The sequence below is a fragment of the Phalacrocorax aristotelis genome, chromosome Z, assembly GCF_949628215.1.
Source record: "Phalacrocorax aristotelis chromosome Z, bGulAri2.1, whole genome shotgun sequence".
NCBI classification, from domain to species: Eukaryota; Metazoa; Chordata; class Aves; order Suliformes; family Phalacrocoracidae; genus Phalacrocorax; species Phalacrocorax aristotelis.
In genome coordinates, this window is record NC_134311.1 from 46,249,132 (window position 1) to 46,272,249 (window position 23,118).

The 23,118-nt window shown below is 38.5% G+C and overlaps 1 protein-coding gene across 4 annotated transcripts in view; it reads left to right on the forward strand.

Annotated features, from left to right (window-relative positions):
* The window catches only part of BNC2 (basonuclin zinc finger protein 2), a 333,471-nt gene that overhangs the window by 48,816 nt on the left and 261,537 nt on the right, over positions 1-23,118 (forward strand). The window contains exon 1 of one of the 4 annotated variants that reach the window (XM_075079231.1): positions 11,143-11,188. The exons of the other annotated variants lie outside the window; for them this stretch is intronic. The gene's annotated coding sequence lies outside the window, so the exon portion shown is untranslated. Of the gene's footprint in view, positions 1-11,142; positions 11,189-23,118 lie in introns of those variants that run through there. 4 annotated transcript variants of the gene reach the window in all.

Genomic DNA, 23,118 nt, shown 5'->3' on the forward strand with positions numbered 1-23,118 from the left:
CAACTTTCAGATTTTTTTTATTAATATGGGAAGGTGATAATGATTTTTCAAAGGCAAGGTGAGTGATTTGGATTCTCTTGAGACGGCATTGCGGTTCACTGGTTGTTGTCTCATTTAAGCTTGGAAGAGCAAACAGATCCACTGAAAATACAAGGAAAAGACTTCTGTTGACCTCCCACAGTTACAGAAAATAACATATACACCATCTCATATTTTGCATGCCAGTCAGTATTAGAAGGTCAGTTTGATGAGGCAGCTGTGTTACCACCATATACAAAGTAAGTATACTCCCTCCTTAAGCAAGGCAAGAAATGGAGATCAAATTAATTTGCCTTCTTAGGACTGCTGTTTGGCCAGTGAAGCTATAATTTTTTTCCTTAAATCAGTTACTTCAGCTATGATAAAGTAAAATGATTAATCTGGATGGGCTCAGGAATGCAATTTAAAGGTGAAAGACTCCCTTTAACATGTTTTTTAACCACGTAGGCTACTTTCTTCATGAGTAGTTAATGTATCTCTATATCAGGCAATGGAAGGATGTGTAGTAATTCATTAGGAATGCAGGGCAGTGTAGTAATTCAGAACTACTAGATCAGGTATTACAAGCAATGCAGCTTCCATGCTACATTGCGTGGTCTATGTCCAGCTGCTTAAGCACACTGTAACAGGACATGTTAGTCTAGGAAAATTGCTGTAGAAAAGCAAGTATAATAATTTCAAGACCAGAATGAGTTTAATTCAGAGCTGGCATGGGTGTTTCTCCAGAAACTGTCTGGAAAGATAGGCAGGCACTGAATTCAAGGGAAAAATTAGGTGCCCTGATACACTAACTTGTTTGACATCTGTTCTTGAAGCCACTCAGCATTTGCAGGTTTGCCCTGAGTCTCTCTAAAGCTATGTGCTTCTGTTACTGCCTGTCAAGCACCTGTGTCTTCCCAGTGGCTTCAAAAATCCCTGAAGGGAGTGTTTTAAGTGTTGAGTTTGATGTGGTTCTTGCTCTGTAATCAGTTAAGAGTAATCAACAACTTATACCATCATTTGCTTGTTAGAATCTTCACAGAATCTTCACAGAATCAAAAGAATCAGGGTTAGTAATCTTCAGATAAACAGTGATTGTGAAAGTAGCAAATGAAAATCTTTGGAGTCTCTCTGCTGTTAGTTGAAGTGACCAAACAATGCACAAATGCATCCCGCCTCCTTCCCTTTGACATGATAACTCTGTAAAAGAGAGAACAGACAACACTGGGAGAGGAGAGGAGGGTTAGTTTTATTGTCTTGGCCATTCAGTTGTTTATTGTTCCTTCTAATTAATGGTTTATGTTTATTGCTTCTGTGAAGTATGGTGAAAATTTAGGCAGTGAAAATTCTAGTGTATGTTCCTGGTAAGAGATTGGAAAATAAACAGTACGTGCAGGGAAAAAAGATGATTTGCGTATAGATTGTGGAAGAAAATGAAACTGGAGTTCTTGAATCTTGTTATGATGTTGTTGATTTCTGTGCAAGTTGTAGTGATGTGAAGCTTTGTCCATTAGATACATCCAGGCTAAGATCATGAAATTAGTTCACAAAGCACTGAAGAGCAAGCTCTTTCTGTCTATCTACTTTGGCCAACTGTTGCAGTTACGGTGACTTTGGAGGCTGCTGTTTCTCCATGGAGCTGTGTAAAGTTATCTGTGGTTCTGTTTAAGAGTAAATGCTGGAGTGATTCACATCTCACTAATACCTCTAAAAAGCAGGGGGGGACTGAATAGGGAAGATAGTGATTTTTGTCTGTCTGATTCTTGTGCTGCAAACTTTGCAACAGTACTGGCTGCAGTTATCACAGGACAAGTGGAATTTAGTTCAGATAGACCTTAAGGAAGAAGCAGACCATCATTAAAAGAAACGGTGAGAAACTAGGTCAGAGAAGTTATTTAAGGCTTTCGCCACACCATATATGCAACAGCTAAAGTGGCAATTAAAACACATGAAGGGAGTGGAGAGGTTAACTGAAAAATACATGGAATAGTGTAACGATCTGATTAGCAAAGAAGCTATGTAGTTCTGAAGTGTGTTGGCAAGTAGAGGCCTGGCTTTGGAATTATCTTCACCTGATCAGGTCACTTTCAGCTGTGTTATTTCATGTTGCTTTATAATCTACTCTCTATGGTGCCATAGGCACATGCAAAATAAGATTCACAGGAGTTATTTCCTTCTGCAACTTCTAAAATCTCCTGTAACAATATCATAGAACCATTTCTGTATTTTACTTTATGTGAAAACACGATTTCTTTCACTAACATCATATTTAAGGCACATGATGGAAAAAAGGTGTTTTTTAACTTGTTACACTGTATTTAATTTATATGCTAGAGAGGGTGCTTGTGGAGGGGTCACAGGATGTGTAAAATCACTATGATGTGGTGAATAAAATCGCACTGGCACTGGCAAATCACACTGGCAAAGTTGTAGAACTGTGTTCACCCATCACTAGGCTGTACAGAAATACTGTTTCTATTTACAAGATCCTTTCAGGCATCTGTCTGATCTGCAGAGAAGTTACTACACTACCCATTTAATATTGTCATGACTCACCGTTGTAGTTATAGTTGTGTATTTGCAACACTGATGATTTTTAGGGCAGAAACCTTCAGGTCAGCCTCACATTTCTAGGTGATTGATCGTTAGATGAGGAAACAATGAAATTATTAGTGAAATATGCAAATGGATTTACTTCAGTCAGTATGTAATAAGAGCATGTATCTCTCTGATGGGAAACAGGATACTGGGGTCTGAGGCAGTGTAGGTCTGAGGCAGAAAACAATGAAAGAGCATCTAAGGTTTCGGCCAAAGTTTGTGGTATGAGGTGATGTTTTAACGAGGTAGTATGACAAACAGAACCATCCTGTGAGCTCCTGAATATAATGTTACAAATCTGCATACTGTTCTTCTCATTTTGCTTATGCAATTCTTCACTCTTTCTTGATCTTCACAGTATCTTGCCATTTCTCTGAACCATAGAGAAGCAATGGTTTTCATTTTGCTTCAGTTTGAAAATAATTGGAGGAAGTTATCACCTTTATGAAACATAGCCTCATTTTTGCATGCTGGTTAACTATAAAGAAATGGCAGCCATTGACTGTGATGACAGATGGTGGCCATTTTGCACAGGGAATAACCTGAGAGCTGGCATCTTTTTGCATGACTAGCAGAAAAGGATATCCAAGTAAATGTAGTTAAAACAAATCATTATATAGGGTTCTTATAAACATGATTATACATGTTAAATTTCTGTTAAATTTCAGCTCCAGCTAAGGCCTCATCTGTGTTCTCGTTAGTAATGTGGGAGCTAAAGTGCTCCTGCTGCCAGTAGGGTCTATAGCAGTGTTAATGATATGGTTTCTTGACATCTTCTCTGTCTGTTCCTGTGCGTCCATAGAGGAATCCCTGGGTATGAAGACAGATAATAGTGGAAGACAGCAGGCATTTGTGTCAGATAATGACTGGAAGCAGATAACGGCTCATTTCTGCAGTGGAATGACCAATATTTGAGGAAGTACAGGCTGGATATCCTAACCTGAAGCCTTCCTCCTTCTTATGTCCTCCCTATTCTCTTTCTTGTTCATTCTCCCACCTCACTCTAATAGTCGTGCATTTGTTTGGAGCGGTGTCCCTCCAACTTGTGCAATACTTATCCTGTGTGTATGTGCATGCTTATTTATGAGAGGTTGCGTGTATTTAGGAAAATTAGTGCCTGTGGAAATGGTAGTGTGTTTATGTATGTACATGTGCATGTATACATATTTCAGAAATAATATCCACAAGTGGATAATCCTGATTTAGACTAAAAACCTGTACTGAAATATCTGCAACATCTCTTTTTATTTTAAATGTTGCCTGCCAAATGATGAGTGATAATTGCTTCATAGTCTATATATCACTCCCTGAAAACCTGTAGTATAACCTACAGAATCATTATAATGAAGAAATGAAGGTTAACACAAACTGTGTCGACTCTTACTGTAAAAAAAGTAAATAGATATCTAAGTCCAGGTTAATTCCTGACATGATTCAGCTGTAGCTGGTGTAGTTATACTGGATATAATTTTTTGTTCCCTTTGATGTTATGATCCTTGTTCTGCTAGTTACTAGTGAAAGATTAGGTAGAACTTGATTTCAGTTCCAGATGTACGTGAAAGTCTGTTCTCTGTATTGGACCTGGGAAAATTGTAACTACACAGCAGTGCACAGCAGTGCAATGATGTTTCTTTGGCTGAATTTAATTTTCTTTTTCACCATGATTTTCCCATTTAATGCTTTCATGTGAGAAGGTTACTCCATGGAACAGTAAGACAAAATATTCTGAGGCCCTCTTTAGTTTTTAATCCTTGAAAATCTTCTAGCAAACTGAAGTTATAACTGTACACTACATTTTAAAACAGAGATGTATTAATGGTAGCAATATGGTATAATTGTTTACATCTAGTTGAGTGACAAAATTGCCACTACTTTATATTCTTACTGGTAATTTTGTTTGATTTTTGGTAGTCAGATATCATGGACCAAAAAAAAATCAGTCTCTATTTGTGGAATTTTCTTAATTTAGTTTATTGCCAATTATCATTAACTTTTAATTATTGACTCCAATATTGAGAAATAAAGACAAAATATTTAAACAAACACTTAGAGAGACAAGCTTCAGCTTCCCTCTGGTCACGTCTGCTCCCCCCTGCTGGTCTCCAGTCCCTTCACATGGTCACAGTTGGTCCCTTGCGTGAGGTGATGGTGGCACAGGAGACTGGGGTCAGTGTGTAGTGGTTATTTTGCTTTTGCTGTTCCTTGCTTCTTACTCAGTGGCTCAAGAGTGGGCTGCTCAGTGGGCTGCAGTCCCCTCAGAGCATCCCTTCTGTCCCCTTACTGCCCCTGCTCAGGAGTCTCTTTGCTCAGGTGCCTCTTTGCTCCTGCCCTGTTCCAGTGTGTCCTCTTTTTCTTCAATGCCTCTCCTTCCCATATTTGTTACCTCCGTTTCTGAAACATTTTCACAGAGGCACCGTGTGCTCTCTGCTGGGCAGTTTGGCACATGGTGGTGGGTCTGTTGTCTGTTTTGTCCATTGCAGAGCTGGCTGGGACTAGCTCAGGGCAGTCCCAGACCTGGTCCAGCACAGGTTGCCCTGGACCCCTGCACCCACCACCAACACCTGCCAGCTGTGCCCAGTGCATGAGGTGAGTGCCAGAAGGAGGGTACAAGTCAGGCTACACATGAGCACACTGTATTACGGAGAAACACTGATGTGTATCTTATTCTCTCTTCATTTCTAAATGAAAAACTCTGTGCCACTGAGACTGTATAAACACCTTGCATGCATTCCTATTTTTTGTGCTCTTTGAGAAAGAATAATAAAGGAGCCCATTTTTAAATCAGTCCTTGTCTTATCTGTTTAACTACCCAGGCTTTGCATTTTCCACCCTTTTCTTTGTGAAAACTTGTCTGTCTCTGCCTGTCTATAACTTTCATGTCCCCTTTTTTGTTATTCAGTAGAATTTGATACATAGCAAACATAAAAGAATTGTTCTAAAAATAGGTAAATGTTTTTCCTCATGTCAGAAGATGTAAATGCACTCAATCTTCCGAATGCAGAGATTGCACCTTCTTTTTATCTGAAATCCCAGTGAAGCGAGGAAATGCTTTCAACTTGTCTTTTCCACGCAATCACCTGATTTAGGGTTTATCAGAATATTTTGGTACTGAAACCACTAAGAAGTAACATTAGTAACTGAACTATGCTGTGCCTCCTGTCTGTGCTCCTGTCCTCTTTGTTCTCCTTTGTTGTTACCCCATTTACTGCCTTCCACTGTTTCATATACATTTCCTCTTTTCTCTTTCGTCTGCTTCACTTTCTTCCATTATTATCTTTCTTTGCATTGACTCCTCCCTTGCTTCCTTCATAGCCGAGTTTCGCCTTGTGAACCTCTCTGTCTCCAGTGGACTATTGGCTGCTTTTCTCAGCAAAATGAGAAATGTGGTGCTTTCAAGTAAGTGTGGCAGCCTTCCAATGGTGCCAACTCAAAGAGACCTGTTGGGACTGGCAAAGTGAACAGAGCTTTGTATCATCACCTCCATTTCCTTTTCAGAAGAGGGACCTGGAACCTGCTATAGCTTGTTTTCCCAAAACTTCCGTAGAATGTCATTACAGCCTTCTGGTGGGATACATAGGAAATTTCTGAGCAACCTTCATACATACACATCATGACTTGCTGTTTGGACAGAAGTGTCCTGAATAACTTCCTTAGTCTTTCAATAGATCTGGTTTTCTGCCAGAAATGTTTCCTAATGCCATCTTCTGTATGTTTTGTCACTGCATCTTTATGAACGTGCTTTTGAAATGGAAATCAAGCTGATCTAGAGGACACACTGACATCAATCAATAAAGCATTTTAAAATTGATATTTTAATACTAAAGTAACGCTATGCATCTTTAAAATATGGCTAAATTGGCTTCAGTGTGCGGACTGTGGAACCTCAGTGGTCACTTTTTCTCCAAAAATTTGACAGCAATGACATTCACTTTCCCTTTTTAGGTAGCTGTTGTTTTGTTCGCTTTACCATCTGAATGCTGAAGATATTCTTTCCTACTGAGTGATTAACCTATCAGTATTTTTTAAAGTGCATTTACTAAAATATGAATATATGTGCTCCTTCAAGTCCATTCACGTATTAATTATTTTTTGAGAAATTTGACTAAATTTCATTATTGAGGGATTTCCAATGAATATACTTCTGTATGAAATTAGAGTCTTGTCTTTTTTACTGTATAATCTCTTGTATCTGGATATCCCATCCTACTTCAGATGGAGTTGAAATTACATCTGTTACAAAAAATAATCACAGTGTACACTACTTGCAGTTGACTGATCTGTGTCTGATTAAAGTGAAACCCCAAATAAGAGGCAGAGGCAGTGATGAGTTCTCAGCCTGTAGTGCACCACATGATTCCAGTGTGAAACAGTATATTCATTTACATTTGTTCATACTAACTTGTAGTGAGCTATAAAAACAGCATGTTGCTACTTAATTGATCTGGGAGGCCAGTATTATTAGCCTCAAGCTTCCCAATATTTTCTTCACAGTTCCTGAAGAGAATTATGCCTGTGAAGGAGGTGTTTAATCCTGCCATCAACCTTGCATCATCCTGTATCTAAGCATCTGTTTTATACTTTAATGCGTTCATTTTATTCTTTACTGTCTTCCTTCCTTTTATGTATTTGTAGAAAGCCTTATTATTCTTCACTATATTGCTTGCTGTCCCCTCTGATACTCTGCTTTCCTCCTGTGTAATTTTCTTTTTTACTCAGTCTAGCTCCCAACATGTATTTTTCCTTTAAATCATTTCTTCCTGATGTTTTTAGTTGCATCTACACCACATTTTTCACCAATATTTCTTCTGTTGCCTCTTTACTTTTGCCATTTAGTTATCTGGGGATTTTTGTCTCCTTAAAAAGGATGCTGTTCCATTAGACATTTGTTAGTACATCTTTGAAACAAGTCAATTCTTTTTCCACGCATTGTTCCTTTAAAGTTAATTCTTGACTTTGGTCGCTTACTATTTCTTTTGTCCTTAGAAACTTGTCATGTTAAAATTTCTCACTGGTTTCTTAGCCTTTACATCCTTCTTCTCTTGAATTATGATGTAAGAATTTAATGTATTCTGTGGAGTCACGTTTTCTTCCTGAATTTGTGGGGCAACTGGGCAGTGCAAGGGCAATCCTGTAATCTGTGTAAGTCCAGTGCAAATATGGGAGGAATGGAGACTAACAGAGGAGACTTGTCTGCCTTTCCATTCTTGGTTTGTCCTGGACCATTTTGGCCTTTACTATGATGTGAAGGGTTAGTTTATGCTGACCTCTGGCCATCCATGACAACACTTTTATTTCCTGAACCACCCCTCCCATGACTGAGGGTTTGAAGATCATGGTACAGGAGTACCAGGAGCTAATTCCGCAGTACCTCTGGAAATTCCTTCTATGCAGAGGAAATTTCCAGTAAACCAGTTAAACTGCTTTTTTGCTTTTAAGCTGGAGTGATGCTTACTTAATTTGGAATTGATTTGCATTTACATTTTCTACACTGCCTACAGTACTGGGAATGTGATTGAGAACTTTAAATGCTGAAATAGTATAAATGGAAACGGGATCATGACAAGACATAAGATTTGGGCAAGCAACTTCAATTTGTGTGATGTTTTTTATTTGGGTTTGCTAATGGGCAACTCAGGAGGAAACTGTCGCCTAAATAACATTCTAATAAAACTCAGTTCTCCTGTTTTGTTATGCCTACCAGGTGAACTAAACTCATCCTTGATTTTTCTCTACTGAAATCAATGGAGTTGGTGTATTACCAGCTTTTTTCAGAAAAGAAAAAATAATACTGGAGGGAAACTGGGTGTTTTTTCTTCAGTGAAACACAATGTTTTCCTCTGAAAACATTATCTTCATATTTAGAATGTTGATAAAGCAACATACTGTTATTTCATTTGTAAATTGCACCACCATAAAATATTTTTTGGTATATCTCTACCTAAATATGTCTCATGTTATAGTGTATCCTATGAAGTGATTTACTGTAGGATTCTGAAAATTGTTGTAAATTTATGATTCAGTTCACATGTAATATTCTAGCTGTTATGTCCATATTCCACTGTACTACAGTACTTACAGATAAACACTATACCATACAGTATACCTCTTCTTGCTTTGTACAGACCAATAGCAAATTTGGTCTACTTAATTCTTCATATAGTATTAAGTAATACAACATTTTGTGTAACCAATACTTATTGTAGCTACATAGATCTGAACTTAGTCTGTCACTACAATGCATCTCTTTGTGTTTTGCGGATTGTGATCCCATCGAAGCTTCGTAGTGAAGTCAGTGTAAGGCTAATTCCTCTTAAAAATCACAGATCTTACTGTAAATCTTACACCATATCTAAGAGCAGCATGAAGCTCATATAGTTGATATTTAATCTTTTGAAAGACAGGGCAGTAAGAATTTGATTTAAAATACATGTGTATTTATTTTGAGAGCAGAGGCTCAACCTAAGTGACACTTCTTGATTTAAGGAAGACTCTGAGGATGACCTGACTTCTCAATGAAAAGATTATGTCCTGTGTCAGGGCTGAAAGGTCTGGATCAATTACTGTGTTTTACTAGCCATGCAGAAGTAGATGGAGCTTTTTAGTCAGCCACTGGTATTATTCTTGTGCATCATAATATTTGAATTTGATGCTGCTTTTGGGGGACACTGAGGTCAAATTGTACCCATAACTTCTGCCTGAGATTCTGTGGTGCCACATTCTTTGTTCAGATCTTTCACATGCCTTGTGGGTCTTTTTGTCCTTGATGAGCCATACTCATGAACAGTGGATACTACTTGAGAAGAATTTATTGGTTTTGATATCTTTATTACTTTATTTTTCTTTTTTTTACATTTTAATGTTTATGTTTTCTTGTTTCAGTTTTTCTTCCTATCCATGAAGAAATTGATCCAGATTGGTCTTCTACAAAATCTTTTGTCCTGTAGCATAATCTGGCTTTGTAGAAAGTATTCAAGATGCTTTGCTTACTGGTTTGTCTATACCTAAAATTTTATTTGGTTTAGTGAAGTATGAAATAGGAGTAGTGATCTGTTTTACATAAGTTAATAACATTTGGTATTATAGAAGTAAGTATTCCTAATTGACTCCCCATTCCTGGAGAAAGTGTCTTCATAGAAATAACTGAATCATTCAAGAACAGTTTTCCTGCAATTGCTGTCCTTGAATTTTTATTCCCAAATAGCTGAATGTGTAGACAAGCTCTCAGTTAAAAAGTCAGTCTTTGTGCTGTTATCCATTCTCCTAAAGTGTTCATGTGCCTGGGGGTCATAACTTATATGGGCAAGATAGCTGAGATGGTGAAGTACATAAGACATCTGTTAAATCAGATGGAAAGAAAATAAAACTTTCCTCAATGGCAGCGGCCTGGGCAAAAAGGTCCACTGCTCTGTAAAGGAGACACCTGCTCTTTAATAGAGTGCTTTATCAAGTGCTACAGCACAGAGTTCTTGTTCAGGGCTGATGGATTCTTTGTAAAAATACACTGCGTATGTTGAAAAAGTGTATTCCTTTTATTTGTTTTTCCCAAGGGAGGGGGAGTGCCCCCTTTCTTCTTACACCACCTTTAAAAACAAAATAAAACAAACACTATTCTCCATTCCTGTTAATGTCTGAGAGTTACTTCACATCCATCACAAGATGCAGAAATGGGACTGAGCAACAAATCATTCCTTCTTATCGCTGAGCCTCATTGTAGGTAATCTAACCTGGCCCGGACCAGAATGTGAACTGATGTCTTTAGTTATTGTCTTGGAATAGAACAGCAATAGCTAATGGAGTATTGTAAAACTCTAAAATGTCAGGGTAAAAATCCTCCTTCTGTTGTGCATAGTATGCATTTCGTAAGTTTTTGTGTATGCTGCAAAGTCTGGCATTTTCCTATGTTTCTGAGAAAAGGAAAAGTTGAGCCTTCGATGGTTAAAAAAAAAATTAAATATTCTAAAGTTATAAATTAATTTGATTAAGTTATGATCCAGTTTCTCAAAGGTACAGGTAGTAGGCAATGTAAATCAGACTGGCTCCACTGACATCAGAACAACTGCATTAATTTACAGAATCTAAGCAATTATCTAAAATATGTCTTGAAATTGTTCTTGTTTAGTGTTTGATCCTGCTTTGTAAAAAGGCTTACAAACTTTGTATTCTGGCTTGGACTCTCATTCAGTTTGTGTAGTTTTGCTGTCTGTAGAACCACCAGAATTTATTTAGGTGTGAAAAGCAAGATACCAATTTGAACTGCATAGAACTTAGAATCTATTAGCTTGGAAAGCATCAGTTCAGAAAAATTAATTCTCCATCTCTGGAGAGCTGTATTTCTGTCCTGGTAGTTCTCACAGCATCAGATTTTTTAAACAGATACCAGTCCCTTCTTTAAAGAAAAAATTCAGATTTTTAAATTAAATATAATTGAAAATATTTTAAAAATTAAAAATACAATTAAATGCAGTTAAAAATACTTTTATGGAACTAACATCTTCTGTATTTTTGTCTGTATATATACTAAGGAAACACACCAGAAAGAAGGACATGGAGAAGCTATGCCAGATGAAGACAGGTATCTGCTTCTTTGAGATTACTTGGTTAGAATATCTCTGTATACCAAAGGGGAGACCTTCAGTAAGACTTTGCTAACATCAGGAAGCAATACTTCTTGAAATCTGACAGATTTTATCATGGGGACAGCAGCAACAATGCAGCTCGAGTCCCATCAGCTGATTTGCAAAACACTGTCTTTAATTACTTTAATGTATAGCTAGGCCCAGTTTTATGTGAATTTTTCAGCCATTCTTGTACTCAAGAGCCAGTTATACTTCATTTTCATTAATGAAATCTTAGCTTAATAATTTTAATTTGAAACTAAAACATTGTCATCCATAATTTTAACGTGTTGATTGGTTTCATTGTATGATCGCTTTGTGGGTAAGGAGGAGGTTTTACAATTATGTTTGTGTTTGGATTTAATTTGTATAGTAAGTTAAGTATGAGATTTATGGATTGCAATGTGCAGAATGTTTTATTTACTCTTCCAAAGACTATGAGTACACACAACATCTGAACTTGATCTTTGGAAACCAAGTTCAGAAAATATGGCATAATTTCATGCTATTTGTCTCCCTTAATTGCACCTTCGATCTGCTTATTTGCTAGTTCTGTACTTACGTCATTACAGTATTTATTACTTGATTTCTGGTTGTATTGCACTTTCCATTGATGTACTTATTACTTGTAATATCTTTGTTTTGTTTTACTTATATATTATCAGTGTCCTATTCTTGTGAAAACATACACATTTTAGTTTTGTTGAGTTGCAGTTTGCAAAAAAGAATGTATTTTCTTCTGTGTGTGAGAATACATAGGAAAGACATAATAATTTAGCATTTCTATGTGGGCAAGATATGACCTGTTCATTCAGTCTGTTGATGTTTTGTCTGCAGTGCCCAAGTGGCACTTTGGAGGTAGAAGTCATAAGGTGCCATAACAGACAGGGTCTATCTGTTCATAAAAAGTGCCTTTCACTGTCAATTGTAATAAAGGAAAGATGTGATGTCTCAGCCATATCAGATACATGCTTTATTTCTAAGAATTACAGCTCTGGACAGCTGTCTTCTGTCTCTGGCTCTCTATGCGGAAGAGGTGACTTGGCATTCCCCTACCATGTTGCTGGTGGAACAATTTGTATGAATGCTGTCACATTTAGTTCAGGCAGACTTATCCAGGTTTAAGTTAATTTGGCTGTTGAGGGTGGAGGGAGGTTGCTTTTATTTGACTGATGTAAATGAGAAACGGCTTTAGCAGCTATTTCGGGAGCAGGGTAACCTCCCTTACAGAGCTGGTGATACAGCTGTGGAGGACATCAATGTATCACCTAAGATTACTTTCTTTCCAACTACATATGAGGACATCCAATGGAAACTGGAAAATTGTATCTAAATTCTCTGATTAAATAAGACATGTCTGAAGAACTTCTATTTAACTAGGTATTATAATCAGAAAGTTAAGTGGTGCACATTATATGGAACCCTTCTGTTCTCAATGAGCTTAGAAAGAAAGTTTTAGTCCCCATTACTGAAGACCAAATGATATTCCCTTTTCTTGGTTTGGTGTGGGAGGGAGGGAGGAAGGAAAACACTGGAGTTTGTACATGAGGTTTTGCATATATGTGTTGTAGGCCTTCCAGGAGGTTCATGTATGTGTGTTTTTAAACAGCATACCTGTTAAGCCTGTCTAGTCCAGCAAATGTCACACTAATTTTACACTGCTTACCTGGAATTTTTTGAAAACTTCCAGGTTACTAAGAATCTCAAAGAAGAATTATTTGCAAATGAAACTTGAGTCGCCACTATATAGATATGATTAAAGGTAGCAGAGGCATGGCTTCAGCATCTAGTCTGTAGCAGCAACCTACTGCAGGAACCTCTTTGCTACACAATCTTGTCTGCTCTGGGCTAAAGCAGTAGTTCACTCCACCACTAGCCTCCATACTGGAAGGCATACTTCTTTTCCAGATGAAATTGCAGCATATGAGTTAGAGAACTTGAACCCAGGGAGACTGCCTTTGCAATCTTAATGGGCCCAGTGTTCATGATGAAAATGGAAGTCTGGCAGGAGCTGCCACACTGAAAAGCTGTGTGAGAGTGCAGCTTAGCTCTTTTGTGATAACCTGGTCAAGTATGTCACTCTGAATGTTTTCATTTGTAAATGCAACCTATTAGAGTTTATCCATGAGATATGCCTGCTTGTCAGGTGAGCAGAATAATTAATTGGGGAACATATCAGTATGGAAGAATGTGGAATGAGAGAAAGGAATGTATTCTTGATGTAAAGATGGCACAATACTGGAAGAACATGTTTGTACCTGGAAAATATGAACAGAAAGCCTAGAAAGATTTAATTACAATCCATAGAAGATGCATAATGCATGCAGAAAATTTCATCATTGTAAAAAAATGGGTTGTTTGCTAATTCTGAAAATATTTATCCCATGCCTATAATGCATGTAATGTAATATGTCTGTTGCCCAAATTTGCCTCTCAGATAGTATTCACATTTCAGAGAGAAGTATTCACATTTCAGAGAGACTTGAGTGTATTTGAGGAAATAATTCAGCCAAAAATATTATTCTTTTTCAATTTCATAAACCTCTTTATAGATTAATCTGGTGACTCAGGTGAGGAGAATGAATGCGTAATTACACTTTCTGGTGTTGCTTTTAGAACAACTCTACTTCTACCTGCTGATTGTTCAGTCATCTTACACATAATACCATTTTTCATAAACTTATCAACAGTAACTAGTGATATATATCACACTTCTGTATTACGTAGCAGAAAATTATTTTAAATAGCCTCTCTTCATTTGTTCAGTGGCATACACTTTCTTGATGTATGTTTTAATCCTTGTCTCACCTTCCTAGCTACAAAATAGGGTGGATAAAGCTTTTCCCCCCCTCCCTTCTTCCTGTGCCTCATCTGTCTATACAGGTAGCCCTGGGCAAGAAGAGTTCCCTTTGTTCTTTGAGCAAAACCTAGCAACATCAGGGTTTCTTCCTTGACGTTTTTAGTCACCTGCCACTTCCTCTGGAATGAATATGTAGTCTCCCAATTCTTACTTGGAATAGAGCTTTCTGTATCTGCTTTAGCTTTACCTTTAGCATTTAAAATAAATGTTTTTCTGCCTCATAGGTGTCCCCCTACTCTTTCTGTGTTCAACTGATAACACAGATGTATCCCATACTAAATCAAGCATAACGTGCACAGTTTTTGATCTGTGTTAGTAAACAGAGGTCTTTCATATACCATATGCTTTCTGTCACTTGTGCATGGGGTTTAGGGCCTTCAACTGGAAGTGACAATTAAATTACGCTTAGGAGCATAAAAGGATAAGACCACAAAAAAAGTTAAAATGTAAAAAGGCTTCTTGTGGATAGCCTGTTTGACATGAGGTTCATGAAAGGTGAGAATAAAGCACATTAATTAGTGGCTAATAAGTAAACCACTGCCTTGATAGATAGGAACTCTGAGACTGCATCAAACTACCCTCACAAAATATCTTACAAAGGGACTAATTTACAGGGCTGCACACAGTAACAAAGTATTTCTGTAATTACTGTTGAGAAAAGTCCCTTGTTCTTTGCTGCTGTCACTGAGAGTAGTAATTCATAGTCTTCTAGGAAGACTTGATTTTCTTTTGTTTATTCACAGCAAAGTTTTTTGCTCTTTGATGGCATGACGTGTGGTCCTTTTCAGCTGTCAGCAATTAAGAGATGGTCTCAACTGGGCAAAAAGGCTTTGTGACATAAGGAATATTTGCCTGAAATGTTCCCATGTGAGCCATGGGCTTGGTTACATGCTGAACGGGTGAAAAAACCATGGCTTTTGTTAGAGTGACAGGCAGCAGAAGCAAAGTTTAACCCAAATCCTTTTGTAGATACTGGAAAGTCATAAGCCTTGAGATGACACTGGCACATTCAACATGCTGTGTGATCTGGGACTCTGTTGCTTGTATCACTGTGTGAATGTGTGTACAGTGTAAACATTTTATGAAGTGCAGTTTCTGATCCATCGGTCTGTCTGGGCAAGAATGTCCCTTGATACTAAAAAGAACAGCAATCAGGACAGAATTGGTCAATGTGGCATGTCTAATGGTGGGAAGATATTTGAAGGACTCACTATAGACACAATAGGCTCTCTAAATAGCCTCTTTGCACCCGGAGTCTTATTGCAAACAGGTTCATTAAGGAGAGACATTCTGACACACAGCATCACAGTAATGAAAGTAGCTCTGTTTTTCTAATATTGTGTCTTGCCACTTCAGTTATGCTGCTGGTACAAGATTTCCCTTGTGTTGTTGTATATTTCTCTAGAAAAAGAACCAGTCTTCATAGAATATACAATTATTTTGTACAGGAATATATAACTCATACCTAAGAATCTGTCCTTCCTGTTTATGTGCACTAGTGCAAAAATAACTCACAATCACATCTTAAAAAGTAAAAATGCTTTCACCTTTGATATGAAAGGCTTTTATATGTTAAAATGGTTATAACACAAATATATATATACACACAGTTGAAATATACTTTCATGAATACACAAAGTCAGATACTATGTTGTTTATGACCAAAAATAAAATGAATATTTGTAATTTTTTTCTCCCATGAGGCATCTTGGTTTGTTTTGCTTCGTTTTTTCGTTAGGCACTGAAGTATAAGTTCATAGAGAGGAAAATCAAAAGGTTATAGTTTATCCTACTTTACATATAACTGGTGTGTGACTTAAGCTGTTGGATTGGCTTAATGTATACTTTGAACATTACGACCATGGGGGGAAAAAAGGTAATATTGGTTTAAAAGTGGATATGGAAAATTTAATGTGCTCAAGTGGGAACAATGGCATATTAAAAAAAAAAAAAATTCATGACACAGATCTAATAATTCACTTGCCCCTGTAGGAATGGGGTATCAGCTCAGATGCCGCTTGGTAGTTTATTTTTATATACGCCCCTGGTCCCTGCTGTATATCCTTCGTATGGGTTCCAGAGAAAAGAAAGAAAATAACCTGCAGGGAAATCAGCTTAGAAACCTTTCATTAAATACATTGTGTTTCATATCATGTCGTTCACAAAATCTCCAAGAAAGATAGAAAGTGTTATCAGACTGCATGCGTAAAATATTATATTTGAATACTATAATTTGCTGTAAGATTAAGGACCAAGGGTATAGACTTATTCGTTATTTCATTATTCACTTATGCTTGATGGATAATGCTTCGGGGGTTCTTTTAATTTTTTCTTGCCTACCACAGATATGCAGTTTTAACTTTTTATTTAATGCTGCAGAAAACATTGCTGTTCCCCTAAGCTTTACTGTCCTGCTTGTTTGCTTTTTAGTGGTGTGATTATTATTCTTTTGGAGGGGTTTTATATTGCTTTTAAGTTTGGTGTTTGTTTTTTTTTTTTTCTCACAGCCATATACATTACTTTACAAGTAGCTAAACTGTACTTATTATAAAAGAAATTTAAAATTACTTTTTGGCAGAAAGTAAGAAATGGTCCATCTGTGATTGCAAATAATTATTTGCTTTATCTCAAGGTAAGAAAATTGTAATTACTTTTGTTAATCTGTATTGAAAAATAGGGTTGACAGAGTACATACTATGGGGGCTTCAAAAATCTGTGTTTTTTGACTGTTCATGAAGCATAGCTTGATCAAGCCAAATTTGGCCTGTGACTGCCTCTGCACATTAAAAAAAAATCATTAAATAACAAAAAGCAAACTTAGATTGCTGAACATATTGTGGAATTTTTTTTTCTGAAGTATTATTACATGTTAAATTGTGCATTTTCTTACATGGAGTTGGTGCATGTAGAAATTCGGCTGCATTTGCACAAGTGGTAATACTTGCACTAGTATTGATCTTATTTGTTGAATGCCTAAAAATGGCTTCGTATAGTGGTGGTGTTACTGACAATGAGCCTCTTAGGATTCCCCCCGTTTTTCTTCCCTCTTTGTCTACTTATATGGAAGTAGCTTTTTCTTTCTTCTTATTTTGCCTAATTTAATATTCATCAGTGGCTATCATACATAGGGAGTCACACAGACTACAGTGCCTTCTATTCCAAAGGCCACAGGCTCAAACTCCAGCTAATTCACAGCAGAAAAATGTGGCTGCTCTGCCTGTTAGCTCCTCCCTGGCTGGGTGGTATTCTCTACCTTGTAATTTAGAAGTCTGTAACAGTGACAGGTGAGAATGGAAGTAGTCCCCTCATGCCTCCAGAGCTTGTTCCCCAGCAGAGGCAGTAGTAGTAGTGTTGAATTCTGTTTCTTCATCTGTTTGCCACCGTCTCTGTTACCAAGTAATTTCCAACGCTTCTCTTTCTAGCCATCTATATTCTTACATCATTGTAATGGAAGCCAAATACCAACTGCTGTTGTGTACGAACACATTCATAGTGCTGCATCTCCTGTTTGGAAAGGCATAGGCACTTTTTTTCTTTCGTCCCTTTTTTTTTTTCCTAACAGAACTGTGTGGTTTTCTTTGGTCTTCTATTGTATGAAGAAGGCGGTCTCTAAGAAGCCAGCCTTGCATGTTGTAGCTGGGGTAGTGAGGCTCAGGCAAGCCTGGTCTCTTTTAGTTCCATGTTTGTGAGTCAGCTATCAAGGGTTCTCTGCTGAAGATGCACACCCTTTTTCCTCCAGATGGTGACTGTCTATAGTAATGGGTGCTTCCAGAAGCAATCTGGGGAAGTATTTAACAGGTGCTTAGAGTTCCCAAGCCTTAACATTAAATTTAGTCCAGTATTCCTTTGAGAAAATGCTAGTAGGGCACTATGTTGAGGTACTGTCAACAGCCTGTGCTACTAAACTGACAAGTGCTGTATTCTGAGCTACAGGTGGCTTAAATTTCTTTTTTAAACAAGGTGTTTTTCTTGCTCCAAAATTATATTATTCAAACCTACAAGTCATTAATGTATTAGGCTTACCAGATGTACGTAGAAAAAGGTGTCTTTAGCAATCTGTGTGGGTGTTCAGAGGCAGCAGGATGTGACTGAACTGGAATCACAAAATCACAGATGGTTGAGGTTGGCAGGGACCTCTGGAAGTCATCTTGCCCAACTCCCCTCCTCAGACGAGGTCACCTAGAACCAGGATCCTGAACGCCACCATCTCATGGTCATTGCAGCCAAGGGTGCCTTCAGCCTTCACATCCCCAGTGAGCCTTTCCTTGTTTGTGACTATTAAGTCCAGCAGAGCACCTTTCACAGAATCACAGAGCGGTAGGGATTGGAAGGGACGTCTGGATATCATCTTGTCCAACCCCCCTGCTTGAGCAGGCACACCTAGAGCAAGGGGCACAGGAATGCATCCAGGCAGGTTTTGAATATTTCCAGGGAAGGAGACTCCACAACCTGTCTGGGTAGCCTGTTCCACTGCTCTGTCACCCTCACCGTAAAGAAGTTTTTCACGTATTGAGGTGGAACTTCCTAAGTTTCCTCATTGGCTTCTCTATCACTTGGGTCAGGAAGGTGTCATCAGTCTCTCCAGGAACCTCCTGAATTGATTACGTGCTGCTCTTTTGTTCCTTCAGTAGTTATCTGGGAGATTGCTCTTTAATGAGGACCAGTGGTTGTGAATGTGAGGCTCCTTCCAGCTGTTTGTAAAGTCCTTGTCCACTTGTTCTTCCCGGTCAGGCAGCCTATAATAGACATCCACTACTATGTCCCACTTATACTAGTCTGCTCCAATCACTTGGCCTAGCATCTTCCAGGGAGGGCTGACAGCCTGCCAGATCACATAAAGCATGATCCTTTCCCTTGTAGCATGCTGGCAGTCTTCTAAAGAGTTAACTTATGCCACTCTTCTATCATGCAGTTGTTGCTTTCAGACAAGTCACTGGAAGGCAGGGAGCTGTTTGCGCCTGAGATGGCAACCATGATATTTAAATTTCTTTATTGCTGTCATTTTTTCAATATCCAGGAAAGGCAGCTGTGGAGGCTATTAATCCTTGTATAAAATTCACCTCTGCTGTGCTTACTAAGTAGTATTGACAACTGATAATGACAGAGAAGCTGGCAAGTAGTAACTAGTGATGATATTGCAGGTAGCTTTCCTTTACTCGCATTAATCTCTTCCTCCTTTCCTGTCCTCTTTCCTTTCTTCCTTCCTTTCCCTCCATTCCCCTCTCCTCTTTCACCCTTCCCTCCTCTCCATCTCTCTTTTCCTCCTCTTTTCCTCCTCTCCTCTTCACAGAATTACAAGACTACAGGCTAACTGAGGTTGGAAAGAACCTCTGGAGCTCATCTGGTCTAACCCTCCTGCTCAAGTAGTTGACTCAAGTCAGTCAAGACTAGAGCTAGTTGCCCAGGACCACGTCCAGACGGCTTTTGAATATCTTCAGGGATGGAGGCTCCACAGTCTCTCTGGGCAACCTGTGCCATTGCCCAGTCACCCTCACAAGGAAAAGTGTTTCCTGATGTTCAGAAGGAACCTCCTGTGTTTCAGTTTGTGCCCACTGCCTCTTGTCCTGTCACTGGGCACCAATGAAGAGGGTCTAGCTCTGTCTTCTTTTCACATTCCCATCAGATATTTGTACACGTTGATGAGATCCCTCCTGATCCTTCTCTTCTCCAGGCTGAACAGTCCCAGTTCTTTTAGGCTTTCCTCATAGGAGAGATGCTCCAGTCCCTTAATCATCTTAGTGGCCCATCACTGGACTTGCTCAAGTGTGCCCATTTCTGTCTTGTAGTGGGGAGCCCAGAGTTGGCGACAGGATTCCAGGTGCGGCCTCACCAGTGCTGAATAAAGGGGAAGGATCACCTCTTTCAGCCTGCTGGCAATGCTTTGTCTAATGCAGCCCAGGACACCATTACCCTTCTTTGCCACAAGGGCACATTGCTGACTGATTGTCAAGTTGGTGTCCACCAGGACTCCCAGGTCCTTTTCAGCAAAGCTGCTTCCCAGCTAGTTGTTCTCCAGCATACTCTGTTGAATATGGTTGTTCCTCTGCCATGTGCAGGACTTTGTACTTCCCTGTGTTGAACTTCATGTCGTTCCTGTCAGCCTATTTCTCAGCCTGTTGAGTTTGTGCTGGATGGCAGCACAACCCCCTGGCATATCAGCTGCTCCTTCCAGTTTTGTGTCGTCTGTGAAGTTGCTGAGGATACTCTCTGCCCCATCATCCAGGTGATTAATGAAGACATTAAACAGGATTAGACATACTATTGATCCCTGGGGTACACCACTAGTTACTGTTACCCTTCTTTTTCTCCATCCCACCTTCTCTTCCCCTACTTGTTCCTTCCGAGTTCCTCTCTTCCCCTTATCCCCTTTCTCTTCTGCTTCACGCTTACCTCTTTCCCCTCCCTGCACTTCCCTTCCCCTTCTTCCCTGTTGTTTCCCATCTGGTCCTAAGTTGTAAGGTCTTTGATAACACTTAGTGTTCATGCAATGACTAGTACTGTACTGCTCGCAACTTTGATTTAGGGTGCTTGATTTAGGCACTGCTGTATTACAACAAACATCAGAAGAACATCAATGTGAGCACCTGCTTTTCATATGCTGCCTTGCAGCCTGATTTAGAGAATCCAGAGTTTTAGCTATCTAGGCTGGGAGCAAACTTTTAATGAACTATTAAATAATTCTGTGGCATTTTTCCACATCTTTTCACATTCTCTATTCTCAACATTTCAGTTTCCATCCGAGGCTTAATATTGCTACTGATAGCCAAGACATTCTGAAAATGTGTGCATAAAGAGTGTCAGTGGGAAAGGGTTAGTGACTGACCATTGGAACAACCAACTATTTACTCCTTTACCAAATTCTTTATTTGACAAAGTGTAGACTGTTACTGCCCTAATGCTGGGTCATCTGTTAAGTTATACTGGAAAGAGCTGAGCAAGAGGGGCATCCTTATCTCAATTTTCTCCTACGTTTCTCTGTTTTGGAGAAATCAACTAAGATTTTTTTATATGTTTATGTTTGTGGGTGTGCATGTATGAAACAACACTGTTGTAATTAACCTGTACGTTAGAGGTTCTGCCCCAAAGCAGTAATATGAAATACTGTTATAGTTGTAAGAAATCTTATGCCATGTCTTTTTTCACCGTTCTCTTCCCACCTTCTCCCTTCTCTTCTGTTTGCTGTCATGTCAGACAGGGCTTTAAAGCTGCTAATTTAGAACCTGCTTTTACAGTGTCTTACAAAACCTGGGGATGGTCCTGTCTGTGAGAGAAGATGACACTTCCTGTTTGTGAAATAAACTTAAGCTCTTCAGCAGGTGTAAGAACCCTCAGTGCTCCAAGGGGAAGTTTATGGAAAGTTGAAAGAAGTTAACCTCAATTAAAAGGAATATTGATTGATAGTTACAGAGTTAAATATGATATATTGCTCAAGAAAAAACTATACATTAAAAGAACATTAAAGTTTTGATAGAAAACCCAAGAAATTTGCCACAGAGGGTGAAACATAAAATTGTTTACATCTCTTCCTAATATCTAACTGTAATAGGACACAGTAAGGAATTAGTTAAGAATATCCCCTATTGAGGCAAGGAATTAGGATTCTTCTGGGTGAAATCTCATTTTGGTTTGCTGAGATTTTGTTGCTCATCAGTCATTAAATATGTTAAACTGAAAATTTGGGCCCCTTCAACTATGGATATCTCTTCTGTGTTTTCCATTAGTTTGTGCTTAGTTTCTTAGTTTATTTTCCCCTGAGGTAAAAGTCTTTAAAGTTCTGTAGCCAAATAATGATGTTTTAAATGGTGTTATCAGTCATATAAGGAAATTGCCTACTAGACAGTGGAAACAATCATTTGTATATATAAGGTGTGACTGGAACCTTAGAATTTCAGTTGTGATTAACATTGGCTTTACCAATTGAACGTGAAGAAAGGCACCAAAACCATCACTTGCCTTTGGCAGCCATGATAGTCACTTAGATTTAGTAGCTGGCCGTGTGGTTCAGGTGGTAACAGCTAATGTTGTTCATACATTCAATTTCAGTTCTTGTCAGGAGGACTCTGTTCTGCTCCATCATCTGCTGACACATTGTCTTCAACAGGAACGTGTTTTAGGTTGAAGTTTGCTACTAGCTTGAAGCTACACACAGTAAGCTATCACCTGCATAAAAAGCACTGTCCTCTACAGACCAGGAGATAGCTCATCTGAAGCATGGTATTTGTAACCATCTGAAGGTGGTATTTGTAACTGTTATATATGTGGATTTCTCCTGCAATATGTATACTCACTTCTGGTAAAAAGTGAATATAAGTAGGATAAAGAGGTTCTTTTGACTCCCTACTGGGAGCAGCTGCTGTTAAGAGTGGAAGTCAAGGACTAATCTCCTCCATTGGGAATCTGCAACTTTTTTTTTTTTGTTGTTCTTCTGACTCTGTGTAGAGCAAAGAAGAAGGGGAAGTGATAATTCCTTTGGAAAGCCACATTTCACAACCGTCTGTTAGGTGATAATACATGTGTTCCCAGAGAATTAACATGGTTGAACCCCATTGAGTGGAATGGCACAGCTATAAGCAAAATGAAGCCTCACTATAAAAAGTGACAGTCCTTTGACATGTAAGCAATGTGATACTTTTTGTTCAATTTAATGTAAGTGGAATTTCTTTATGGTTATTTTAACTTCAGAGTGTCTTTTAATAACTTTGCATTACACAGAAATATATTTACGTTTGAGAAAGTCCTTAGACTTGCAAAGAGGTGGTTTTTAAGGCCAAACTAATTCTTTTAAATACTTGAAATGAAGCCCCATAGTGACAGAGAGTGTATGACACAGCTGTGATAAATCTACAAGTTTTGGAGAAGATCACAAATATTTACAAAATTAGAGTAGGACTGAGTGAACTTCAGTAAACTGAGAGTTGTCTTCTGTGTGTTAGTCCAGATTTAAGAAACTGAAGAACCTGAACAGGGACAATATTTAATGGCAAAAGCAGATGTTCTGCTCTGTCTTTTAAGAGTGGTTGATGAAGC